This window comes from Bos javanicus, chromosome 14 (genome assembly GCF_032452875.1).
Source record: "Bos javanicus breed banteng chromosome 14, ARS-OSU_banteng_1.0, whole genome shotgun sequence".
Lineage (NCBI taxonomy): Eukaryota > Metazoa > Chordata > Mammalia > Artiodactyla > Bovidae > Bos > Bos javanicus.
This window is the reverse complement of record NC_083881.1, coordinates 21222358-21235364: the sequence shown is the minus strand read 5'-3', so window position 1 is coordinate 21235364 and position 13007 is coordinate 21222358. Positions and strand designations below refer to the sequence as shown.

At 41.2% G+C, this 13007-nt stretch overlaps 1 protein-coding gene across 9 annotated transcripts in view; it reads left to right on the top strand.

Annotated features, from left to right (window-relative positions):
- PCMTD1 (protein-L-isoaspartate (D-aspartate) O-methyltransferase domain containing 1) overlaps positions 1-13007 on the top strand; it is a 48228-nt gene that overhangs the window by 3531 nt on the left and 31690 nt on the right. For 4 of the 9 annotated variants that reach the window (XM_061438732.1, XM_061438733.1, XM_061438728.1 and 1 more), the window contains exon 2: positions 10320-10402. The exons of 3 other annotated variants lie outside the window; for them this stretch is intronic. The gene's annotated coding sequence lies outside the window, so the exon portion shown is untranslated. Of the gene's footprint in view, positions 1-6731; positions 6878-10319; positions 10403-13007 lie in introns of those variants that run through there. 2 more of the 9 variants (XM_061438730.1, XM_061438729.1) reach the window with 2 other exon arrangements.

The following is a 13007-nucleotide window of genomic DNA, read 5'->3' as shown; positions in this document are numbered from 1 at the left end:
AGTTGGCCCTCAGTGTAGATGGAGGGGAGTCAGCTATGTGGATGGAGGTCAAGGGAAATAAGAATGTGAAAGTTACAGTTCTGAGCTTAGAGATACTGAAAAAAAGTATGTCTGGGGGTTGAGTTGCAATAATTAACACTATATGGTAACCTGCAGGCTCTTGTAAACCCATAATGACCACATTATCATGAGTCAGTTGAGTCTGTAATCTGAAATGCAGTGAGCATCTGAGAACTGTGACAAGGGAAGGCCCTTGTCTTCCCTGTTCTCCTGGCCAGCATCTCAGACTCCTGGGCCCCGTGGCCTTTGTTTTCTCACCTCACTGAGGTGCAGGCCACCTGAGAGGGCCTCCTCATCTCCCTTTGGGAGCTTTGTTTTCTCCCTTTTGGCCACCACAGGCCTCTTGTTCCCACTGTTCTTTCCCTCTTTGCGAGGCCCGAGTTCTGCATAGCTTCATTTTCTTTCCAAAGCTTCAGATTTGCCTTTAACTTGGTTTCCTTGAAAAACTCTTTTAAGTGGCTGTCATTTTGTTATCTTGAATCAAATACATTCAGAGCTGAAGTGTTTTGTTTTCAGATTTAATTTTTTTTCTCCATTTACTTGTTTATATTAATCATCACGTTTTCTTAGTCATCTGGACTCAAAGGACATCTTTGATTCCTCACTTTACTTTTTTTAGAAATGATTTGTCATTTTATTGCACATTGTTCCTGATTCTCCTGTCTTGCATTTTCACGGCGGTGAAACAGTTTTAATCCCTTTGCTTCAGCTGTCGTTAACAGGAGACAACCATAATCTCCAAGTTTGTGCCATCCATCATGCATACTGCTATCAAGTTAACTGTCCTAAATGCAACCCTGATCATTTTTTTCCCTGCATGGGAACAAAGCAGAGCTCCAAATTTACTGTTTCTTCTGACAAAAGTCACTGTGCTGGCATGCTTTGTCTCATTTGGTCCTCATGATAGTTTATGTCTTTATGTCTTAGGTACTATTGTGTCTTAAGTACTTTATGTCTTAGGTACTATTGTGCCACTTTACAGGGAAAGAATTTGAGACTTCGTGAACCTGAAGGAGTTGCTAATAGGTGGAAGACCTGGAGTTTGAATTCCCAGCCTGTCTTCCAGTTCTGTGTTCTTGAAGAGTTCTGTACCTCCACCCAGTGGCTTTTGATCAACTCTGGGATACAGTCCCTGTTCTTCACCTTTGCCTTTCAAAAGTGCCTTACCTGGACCCAGCACTCCTTCTCACATTTGTTTCTTGTTTTATTCAGGCTTTTGGTTTCTTATATATTTTCATTCAGGATTTACTCCCTTTCCCATGTCTGCTTTTCAAGGAGGTGCCTGTGCAGAAAGGCTAGCTGATGGGCTGTATTTCCTTAGGGCTCCTGTTCCCTGTCTGCTAGCGAGGTCTTTTTTCATTCATATAGTTGTTAACCTCGTGATGAGAACCTTATACTCTGAATTTTGAGTACTCTAACAGTTGTAATTGGATTATAAAATGTTAGAAAGCAGAAAATGTATTGTAGACGCTTAGGAGATGTGTGTGAATGAAAATGATCTCTGGTCACCTGCCCCATTAATGGTAATTTAAGTAGTTTTTTATTTTAATTGGTAGATGACACAGTAGTTTAATGGAGTTTTTAATTTTGTGTATGTAACAAAACCGGATTTCCTTATTGTAGGCTATCAAATGAGTTAAAATTTCAGACTCATTTCTAGGTAATTGTGATAAGTAATTTGTAAAACTACTTATAAGTGTTTTTTTACATGCACATGTCTAACCTTGAATTTATCATGGTTAATGATTACCATGCAGAGGTTAAAATTTTATATTTCTCTATATTGCCTTTTGGAGAAGCAAATGGCAACCCACTCTGGTATTCTTGCCTGGAGAAATCCATGGACAGAGGAGCCTGGCGGGCTACAGTCCATGGAGTCACAAACAGTCTTACATGACTGAGCAACTAAACAACAACAACATATTGCCTTTGCATCTTGTATTACAATTTAAGTATTACATTACTGTAAGTACTATATTAATGTAAGTATTTTATTAAGTAATTTGTTTTTGCTTTGTTATATAAAAATATAATCCTTTCTGGTAGAAGTTGAGAATGTAGGCTATCTCAGTGATGGCATTGGAGTTTAATAAAAGTGTTTATAGAAGTTTATTAGAAAAGTGTTTAAATAATAAAAGTGTTATTCTCAGACTAATCAGTTTGTCAGTCTTCCAGCTCTCAACTTTATAAAGGATAAAAATAATCATAAATACTTCTCTGAAAATAAAAGTTTTAATCAAGTTTATAGTAATTGATTTTAAAAACATATAGTCACATGGGTCAAGGTATAAGTGTTATAAAAAGTTTATAGACTGAAAGTGACTCCTCTTCCACCTCACATTTTCCCTACTGAGAGGTAGTCACTTATCTTTGGAATGATATAGAAGAAGCAGTTTGTTTGTTTATAAGTATATTTGAATAAATATTTTTCTTTCAAATTATGATAAAGTATAATGTATTGCAAATAGTTTCACTTGCATTTTTCACTCAGTGTACCTCTGATATTCCATAACAGTAGATAAAGAATGTCTTCATTCTTTAAAATTTTTTTGCAGCCTCAAAGGATCAGCTGTATATCACTACATATATAGACTATATATATATATATATATATATAATCATTTATTTAACCATATTCCCTACTGATGGACATTTAGATTGTTTCACATTCTTTACTGTTACACACATCCATTGAAGCAACTGTTTGAAGGAAGAGAAATAAAAACTGGAAGATCTTTCTAGAGAAAAATAAAATTTGAAAGCTAAAATGGCTGTTTCTTGGTGGAGAATCAGATGGATGCCTTTTGAGGCTGCTGATGAAGGGTGAGTGAATGGAGAGAAGAAGGGGACCATGTGAGGATTCTGGGAGCTGTTGACAACCTAATGGGAAGAGGGGGGATGGCAGTGGTGAATGGCAGCAGCTTCCGGGACCAATTGTCTGCTCTGGACGAGGCCTGCTATGCCTGTATTTACAAGTTCTGTGCTCAGAAATGATTCTTGATATCTGGAAAATCATCTCTGGGACTGTGGCCTATAGTAGTATATCTAACATAGGCAACCTTTTCAGGGAATGGAATAAGGTATCTGGGTGTTTTCTGGAAGGAAATGTCATGGCCAACAACACAATATATTTTATGAGGTCATTAACTTTTTTACTGTAATATTGTGTGTTCAGAGATAAGATTTAAAGTACTGAAATAAATGAAGTTAAACAAATTCCTCCTTCAGCAAACCTCTGCCATCCACATCTGTTCCTCATGGGTTGTTTGGGTAATAATGATGGCTTTTTAACAGTGTGGTGTGAGTCTTTTCAGAGTTTATGTATAAACAAAAATAACATTCATGCATCTTAGACATGTCAGTCAGAATCCTACTGAATAGCAAGTAATGATAAGACTAATGAAGGTCAGAATTGTATGGTTTAACAAGTAAGTGACGGTGTGTACCAGGTAAACAGTGAGTGCTCCTCGATTCCTTCAGACCAAGGGCGCTCTGAGTGCACAGTGGCGGTGTACAGCGTGTCTCAGCTGCTGAAGTGGTGCAGCTGTTCTGCCAGCTCACTCCTAACTGGTCCAGGAAGGTTTCCCAGGCTGTGCTTCATCCGTGGTGGTGTAGTGGTGGTGTATTTAGTAAGCATGGCTTACTAAATAGGGTTACTGAACAGGATAATAAAAGGTCATTTGTTTTTGTTCATCCACGGACCCCCGCCACATATATTAGCTATACCAATTCACTGTAGAAAGACTAGAAGATATGGATAAAAAAGAAATAGATCATTGGGAATGCAATCATTGGGATGGTGTCTCCTTTAGTTAATTCTCAGAGATTTCTGTATTAATGAGAACACCAGCTAGAAGAGCCCAGCTTTATAAACCCTGCTGTCAAATAAGATAGATATATTTACTTGGTGATAGAAGCATGGAAATTGTGATCACTTGAATTTTCTCTGACCTGCACGCTCTGCCAGGTAACCAGGACTGTGGCAAGGCCTCGGCTCAGCCATCAGGTTGTTTGTGCACATGGTTGAGTGCTGAGTGGTGTAGCTGTTGTGAGGGAGCCCAATGTGTCAGTGGGTGTCGGTACCCTCCTCTGTTGCTGCTCCTGTGTTAATAGTTCAGAGCTCTTACTCTGATAACAAATCATTGTATTTTTGTAATCCATCTTTAAAATACTGGATCTTTAAGTGCCTTAGAGATATTTACAAATGCCATAGCTCAAAAACAAAACAAAAAAAAAACACAAAAAAACACCCGCACAAGTGAACCTTTCTTTGTCAGACAGTTTTGAGAAGGAGGGTGTATTTTATCACCCTCCTTAGTCTCCTGTTTGCATTGTAGTCTCTTGATGACTAGAATAGATTTTTAAATTCATGGTCAGTCATCTCGATACTCAAATATAAGAGCAAGTTTTGGAATACATGAAGGTAGTTACTACAGTTTTACTTTTAAGAAAAAGCCTGGCAGTGCTCTGTAGTGATTTAACATATATTGTAAAAGAATACATTGTGAAAGAATTACTTTAAATACTTCTGAACCATTTTAATGGTTTAATGGACTTGACTTTTTTCCTGCAAATAGAGTGATTTTGAACCTTTATTCTTTTTTGAACCGCAGAAATTAGAAATGGAAAAAGAAAGATTTAGGCTTTTCTACAGTAATTTATATAAATATCTATATTGTAACTGTTCCTGAAATTGGTTTGGTTCTGAAGGAAAGGGAGGGAAGTCACCATGGTCCTAAACTAGCTGAGTTACCTCACTGTTGATGGCAAAAAAGCTTTCTGCAGGCTTTCTTCTTATTAAGGAATTGTTCAGTTGTCACTTTATTTTAATAACCCCTGGTTTTATTGTGCCTGCATGGTACATTTTATATGTATGTGGTCCACACCTGCACACAGACGTGTGCCTGAATGCCCTGTTTTCACAGATACCATTCCCTGTGCTGCCTCAGGAAGTCTCACAGCTATGTGGCTGATGCTCCTGCAAGCTGTGCAGTGCGTGCGTGCTCACTCAGTCGTGTCTGACTCTTTGCAACCCCTTGGACTGTAGCCCATTAGGCTCCTCTGCCCATGGGATTCGCCAGGCGAAAATACTGGAGAGGGTTGCCATTTCCTTCTTCAAGGGATATTCCTGACCCAGGGGTTGAACCTGGGTCTCCTGCATCGCAGGCAGTTTCTTTACCACTGAGCCACCTGGAAACCATATCTGGGAGTTGTGCAATATGAGATGCTAATATTTTGGTGCTTTAACATTTTCACACTTTCATGTAAGTATTTAATCTTTCCAACAGCCTTGTCAAAGAGGATCTTGTCTGGTGAGTATCACTAGTCTCATTTTTATAGATGCAGGAATTGAGACTCAGAGTTACTTCCTTGTCCTGAGTCTTGTTTTCTTTCCTGTGAAATGATCTGCAGTCTTCAAGAACAAAGGGCTTGATGTAAGAATAGATCTTGAACTCAAAGCCTTTTCTGTCTCCTAAGCAAGTTGGGTAACCCCTTTCCTTGGAAGTAATACTGTTACATAGAGTTTTGAGTTAACGTACATAAAAATGCTAAAGCTTAATACACAGTAAGTGCTCAGCTAATGACAGTTGCACTAATGATAAAGATAATAATGTTTTAGGAGTCACATACTACTTTTCAAAGATTATGGAACCTCACGCGGTGGCTCAGTGGTAAAGAACCACCTGCCAATGCAGGAGACATGGGTTCAATCCCTGGGTTGGGAAGATCCCCTGGAGTAGGAATTTCCAGTATTCTTGCCTGGGAAATTCCATGGACAGAGGAGCCTGGTGGGCTACAGTTCATGGGGTCCCAAAGAGTTGGACATGACTTAGAAGCTAAACAGTAACAGGAGTCACATGCTGTTCAGAGATTATGAGACCTTACATAGCAGTAGTGTCCATTTAAATGAGAGGCCAGGCCTGGGAGCAGTCTCACATCATCAGTATTGTGTGGGTGAAGTCAGAAGTGAAAGGAGAGAGAGCCTTGGAGGAGCCAGGAGAGCGGTGGTTCTGGAGCCACATCAGGTCTATATGGTCATGTGTAAAACAGCAAATTTGAGTCATCTGGTCAACAAGAAACGAGAAATTCCTACGCGAAAGGGAAAGACCGAATTCTACACTGTGGAGCATGTGTCCTGCATGCGTTAGTCCCTGAGGTGTTCCTAACATACTGTTGTCACTGATGTTTTTGGTAATGATCTGGGACCATCAAGAAATGTTGACTTATATTGGATATTTTCAAAGATTGTGGAACTGTCACACCGTAGGAAGACTTTGATCAATTTATTTTACTCTTTGAAGCTTAAAGAACTATCTTTCAGTTATCTGTAGCATTAGTTCTTTTGGCTGTCTGTGGTGTTAGAGAAAATGAATTTTACTAAATTTGAATATGTACATTTTATTTAATTCTTAATAAAATAAAGAGTATAGTTGATAGTAAGGTTCATGGTCAGTGTTAAGGTAAACGCCAGGAGTTTAGACCTTCATAAATATGTTTGATTCTGGGCCTTTTTCTCACTTAGTTCAAAGCTTATTTATAAAGTTCAGTGTCTGCTTGCTTCTTTTTATATACATTAATCGCTCTGTTGTGCAGAGTGTTATTAAAATCAAGTCCTGCTCCTAATTGTCTTAATATCCTTTTTGCTCACGCATCTTTCCATTCATTTTTAGTGGTAACACACAAAGCACCACCTGCAGGGCAGTGTGTTCTTAAAAGCGTGCTCCCTCTTGCGGCCAACCTGGGTCATACTGCATTCAAGTTGGACAGTTTTGAATCTGCTGCAAATATCCTGAAAGGTACCAGCAACTGAGAAAAGGTGCCAACTCTCACATATGGGGTCTTACTCATGCTGCCCTTACTTTCTGTCAGCACTCAGAATCTGTGTAGTGGCTTCCCACTGTCCTAAAAGCAAGGTCAGGAATGAAGCAGATTGGTGCCCTAAGTGGTTTTAAGCTTGAGCACAGTTTTTCCCAATGGTATAATATATTAGGAATGCTAAAGTTTTTTTTGTGATAATGCTCAAGGCTTAGGGCTGGGCATACATTGTCTTTTATAAGAAAAAAATGATACATGGCTTAAGAATAACCAAAGCAAAACATTGATGGTTTTATTTGTTGTAGTATTTACAGTTAGTACATCAAGTGGAATTTCAGGGTCACCTTTAAAGTCCTCGTGCAGTTATTGTGTGGTATAGTTGTTATTGTTGCAGAGGGCTTTAGATTGTCTTCACATGATCATGCCTTATACTTAAGTGAATTCCAAGTTCTGTAAAGGAACATGAGCAAATCTCTTGCCACTGATTATACTGTGATCTCTTGTTTCTTTTCCTGTGTCTTGGGTGAGTAATAGGTGGGAATGGATTCAGTCCCCAAGTGTACAGATTTAATTCCCCATGGATCAGCGTTCTACTATAGAGTTTGGGTGGTATGGCAGACAGGTAATGCCTCCTTCCCCAAGATGTTCTTATGTTAATTCCTGAGCCCTGTCACAATGTATTGGTCATCCTGTATGGCCAAGGGGAATTAAGGTTGCTGATTAGCTGACTTTAAGATGGGGAGAGTATCCTATATTACTCTGATGGGTCCAGTGTAATCACAGGGTTCCTTAAAAGTGGAAGGAGGAGGCACAGTGAGCACTCAGCCTGATGGGGCTGCTTGGAAGACAGTGGAAAGGGCCATAAGCCAAAGAAAGCAGGCAGACAGCAGAGAAGTTGTTGTGGTGCCTCCTTGATCAAGTCACCAGCAATCTGCTCTCTGGGGTACCAGGCAGAGATGTTCACTGAGAGCTGTTTCACCAGAGGCCGCTTTCCACCAGATGCCCATGGGAGCTGCTGAGGGAACTGGGTGCAGGGACCCCCGCTGAGCTGGGGAGCCTGCCAAGAGATGACCAGACTGTCCAAGGTCAGGAGTCCGCAAGAGGAGTGAGGCAGAAAGTTAGGGTGAGGAGCGGAGAGGAACAGGAGAGCGTGAGAAGGAAGCATTATTTGTGGGGCCTGTTTGGTTTGGGAAGAGAGTGGTCCTGACAGGTGTCAGCAAACTGACCCATGGGTTAAACTGGGCCAGCAGTTACGTGTAGCCTGCAAACTAAGAATCATGTTTACATTTTTAAATGGTTGGAAAAAAAAAACAGAAAAAGAGTAATATTTTATGATGTGAAAATTGTATGTAATCAGGTTTCAAGTGTCCATAAATCAACCTTCTGGAACACAGCCACCCTGTTTAACTTATAAGCTGGTTGTGGCTGCTTTGCTCTGGAAGCGCAGTTCAGAAGCTGTGATGGAAACTGTGGCCTGCAAATCCTAAAATATGTGCAGACTGACCTTTTATAGGAGTTCAAGGCCTGAAGGTTAAGTACAGTGGTGGAAGGGTCAGTGATTCGATACAAAACATGCTTGGAGAATGAGATGAGGACCTGGAGGGGCAGTGGGAGCAGCTCCTCAGAGATTCCGACAGTGCAGTTGTTGGGGCTTTGGAGTTTGAACAGTTGTGAGGGTGCCCAGGATGATGGTTAGGTCTGGCAACAGAGGACCTGCAGCTCAGATGCCAGAGTCCTTGCTGATGACGGGGCCTGGACCCTGAGGGCCCTCAGTGTGGATGGGGAGGTCGACAGAGTGAAAAGCAGTCATTGCCAATCTTATAGGCCTTCATAAACAAGGTGTGTGTGTGTGTGTGTACACATAAATACTGTAAACTCATATCATGTGTTCACATTGATTCCTCCAGTTCCATCCAGCTCACCAGATATACCCTCATGGTGTGTATGTTGAGAACTTTATATGTAGCTCATTGTTTACTCTTCACAACTTGATGATGTGGTTATTTTTCCCATTTTATAGACAGGGAAACTGAAGACCACAGGTTAAACAATTGGCCTGAGACGCATGGTCAGTAAATGACATCAGATGCTTTGTTTCCCTCTGATGTGATCTTTCTTTGGAACCAAAAGTCCAAAAGGCAGGAAGAGGAGGAAATGAGAGGTTGAGGAGAGGGAAGGAGAGCTGAATTGAACATCTTTTCAGCTAAGAGAATGGGAAGTTCTTCTGAGTGAGGGGTCAAGAACCTGTGGGCCAGCTGTTGTGTTTCAGAAAGGTTCATGGCTTGATAGACTGGATTTGAGTTGTGGCTCAGCCCCTGCCATCTGTGAGCTTGTCTCGTGGTCTCTGAGCTCTGTCCTCCTCAGTAAAATAAAATTGGTGCCTCTTCATAGGTATGCTGAAGATATAAACTCCAGTGCTTAGTAGGTAGTAGGTGCATAGGAAATTGCCCATGTGTATGTTACCACTGCTAAAACAAGGGTAGGGTTTGTATTACCATTGATGTAAAGTTAAGTGAATGTTCTCAGCAGTGTTTGGCATGGAGTAGTGAAGTCTAGCTTATCCTCTTCTTTTTCTATATTCCCTGAAACCTATTTGTCATGATTGAAAAAGGATTTCCCCTGTGCGGTTGCCTCCGTACTTGAAGCAGCCTTGGTCCATAGCTCCCATGACAAGATCCTTGAGGGCCCAAAAGAGAAAGGTCCTTTGTTCATGCCCTCAGATAGTGTGTTCTGCTTTGTGTGGGTCACTCATCTTCTTCCCCCAAAGCTGGGAGCTCTCTGTCCCCACCTCTGCAGAGAGAGGAGCACACAGGAGCTGCCATTGGCTGCTTGCCACTGAGCCAGGAGGAGAGGGAGGAGTCATTGTTCAGTCTGTTCTCTTCCCCTTTCACGACATCTGTCTGCCATCTGCTTGTTTCCCACCTCCTTTGACTTGTCTTTAACCTTCTGTAAAACATCCCTGAGCTGCCTGAAAGACATCATAATATTAAACTGCGTCACCAGTAGTTCTTCCCCTCAACCCAAATACATTCCAGTCGCAGATCTGATTTTGAAAGAATAGCAAGCAACCTTTGGAGCACTTACAAATCATGTCAGGTGAGCTTCTGTGAATGTGCCCTCTGTTCTTCCATGCCAGACACATCCTAGAGAGAAAAGGCTGCGGGGTGAGATGTGTTCTAGGAGTATAGGCGACTGCTTCCTTAAACTATTCAGTCCTTTATTCTACATTTTGTCCCTTTCTGCCTTCATCCTTTCTTCTTGTTCTCAGAGTCCTTATTTTGCTTTTATGTTTAATGTAGGACTTGAACACCCCTAAAACTTTTTTTCTGTGTTACAGAAAATGGCAGAAGGGAAGCAGAAAAAATTGTGATTGAAGTAACAGAAACGCTGAGACAAGAATACTCATTCCTAGATAACTAAAACTCAGTTGTGTTCAAATGCAGGTTTAACCGATGCCCAACTAGCAGAGAAGTCAGAGCCCTGGGGAACCTTAGGAATCAGAGAATTTAGCCTCTTCATTTCACAGGTGAGGAAATGATGTCCTGGAGGGATACCTAGAGCCATACAGCAAAGTTGTCACTGGGGTCAAGGCTGGACCTTGGTCTCTTAACTTGTGTTTGGTACTTTGCATGATTGAGATGGAATTACCTCAGAATTAAATGGCAAACACATCCCATGATGTACTGCTGTAATGGGTTTTTAAACTACTGTTTTCTTTACTCATAAATGAACTGTATTTCAAGTTAGGGGATTATGGTTGAATTATCAAAATATTCACTACAGGTTTAACTTGCAGACTCTTCATATGTACATTGATTCTGATCAATTTACAATCTCTTGCTCCATAGTCAGGGGATTGGCTACTTGGATGCATCTATCTGGTGGCATATCATGGCCTTGGATTTTGCAAGTATTTTTGATGGCATGAATAAATAATTAAGACGTATCAAGTGAAAGTCTGAAATATATATATATACAGTATAATACTAACATTGTGTTAAAAAAACAAGAATATTCATGCCTAGAGAGTAAATAATAGTGGCTCTTTGAAGGTTAGGATTATCAGTAATCTTTATTTTACTTGGTTTTCAAGTTTTCTGTGAATTTGTATACTACTATTATAATCAAATCAGTGAATATTATAAAATGGAATTTATAATAATTATGCATATAATTTATATGTAATATAGGATTCATTTTTCACTTTTTTCAGAAAAATGTATATGATAAATGACATCTTTGAAGCTCTGTGATGTAAATTATTTATATTATGACCTTTTTCTGTTCCTTGATTTTTCTGCTGTATACTTTTATTTAGTGTATTTTTATTCCTTAGGAAATTATTGTCCGTGTGTCTCTATTGTACTTCATCTGGTCTAAATAAATCAATACTGCTCTCTTTATTTTTACCTTGTCAGTTTTGTTCACATAACGCATGCACACAGTTGAGAAGGTTAAGTGATACTACAGGCCTTGACGACAGCACAGCAGCTCCCGGCTCCACCTGTCCCTACTCAGGAGACTGACACCAGAGGGGATGGGACGGCATGGAGCCACCACAGAGCACGGGAATGCTGCCTCCACGGTGCACACTGAGATACTTGTGCAGCGTAGACAGCTCTTACTCTCCATTGCAGATAAAGGGTTAGCTCCCATTCCCCTTGACATCTCTACTCTCATTCGCCCCGGGTGGTTAAACGACTATTCAGATTAAATAAGGAATTATGTTTGCACTGGTGCTACTATGTAAATACTAAATATTGTCTTCCACAGACCAAATAACGAGTTCCCATTCTAAAGGTCCTTTTGTTTTCTGGTGGGTATTGGTTTTCCCTTAACATCCTGTTTTAGTCCCTCAGTGTGCCCTGTCTGCCTCTGAGCCTTCCCTGGCAGTCTGAGGCCCAGGCTCTGTGTCCTGGGGCCTGCCAGCTTGCCTAGATCCCGGGTTCTTCTGGCCTCAGCAGCACTGCTGTCTTCCCCAGGCTCAGCTCTGCGGTGCTGTGTATAGTGCCTTGAGTGGGCACGTGGCCCCCATCTCTTCTACATCCCGACACCTTTCCTTCCTTCTGCTGTCTGTGCTTCTCCAGGCAACTCTTCTGATTCTTCATTCCACCTGTATCTGGGCTGGGTGCCCTGTAACATCCTTGTGTAACTTCTGTGCTCATCTCGTTTTGGAATTGTTTATGCCAGTTGTTTTCCACATGTGGTCTGGAGTCCTTGAGGTCTTCTGAGAGCTTTTTAAGGGCCTGAGAAGTCTGTCCTGGGTTTTCTACTGTAACCTCTGAAAACACCTACTGTTCTGCAAAGCAATTGGGCTTGTGGGAAGCACAGCTTTGGGTGTAACATTCAAAGCCTGTGCAGCCAGCTGTACCAGCAGAAACAACAATCTCAATAAAATTTCTAGTGCAGCTAAGTCTCTGCTGGGGTCTGTACCTGGCTTTAGTCAATCAGTCCTCCACAGTCGTAACCCCAGTGATCATGGTCCTGCTTTAACCGTGCTTTGACATTTTGACATTTGACCTGCTTTGACATTCAGGCCCTGAATATCATTTTACGTGGAGACAGATGTCATTTTTATTTATTAAAATTAAAAAATCTGAACCTGGTTATAGCCTTCATTAGTCTGTTTTACAGAGAAGGCAATGGCACCCCACTCCAATACTCTTGCCTGGAAAATCCCATGGACAGAGGAGCCTGTTGGGCTGCAGTCCATGGGGTCTCTAAGAGTCAGACATGACTGAGCGACTTCACTTTCACTTTTCACTTGCATGCACTGGAGAAGGAAATGGCAACCCACTCCAGTGTTCTTGCCTGGAGAATCCCAGGGACGGGGGAGCCTGGTGGGCTGCCGTCTATGGGGTCGCACAGAGTCGGACACGACTGAAGTGACTTAGCAGCAGCAGCAGTCTGTTTTAATTCATGGAAAATGTCTTAGTGTTTTTTCATCTGTATGCACAGTCCCCCGGATCACTTGAAGACACTGTCCATTGTCTTACAGGAAGGTACTCTATTCTCAGCTTTTTGTTGAAAGTTTTCATAAGCTGCTGAGGTGTGGCTCTAAAGTGTGGAAGCTTGTCCCTTCCTGTCACTTCAGAACATGCACATATATTGTGACCACCACACCTTCATCT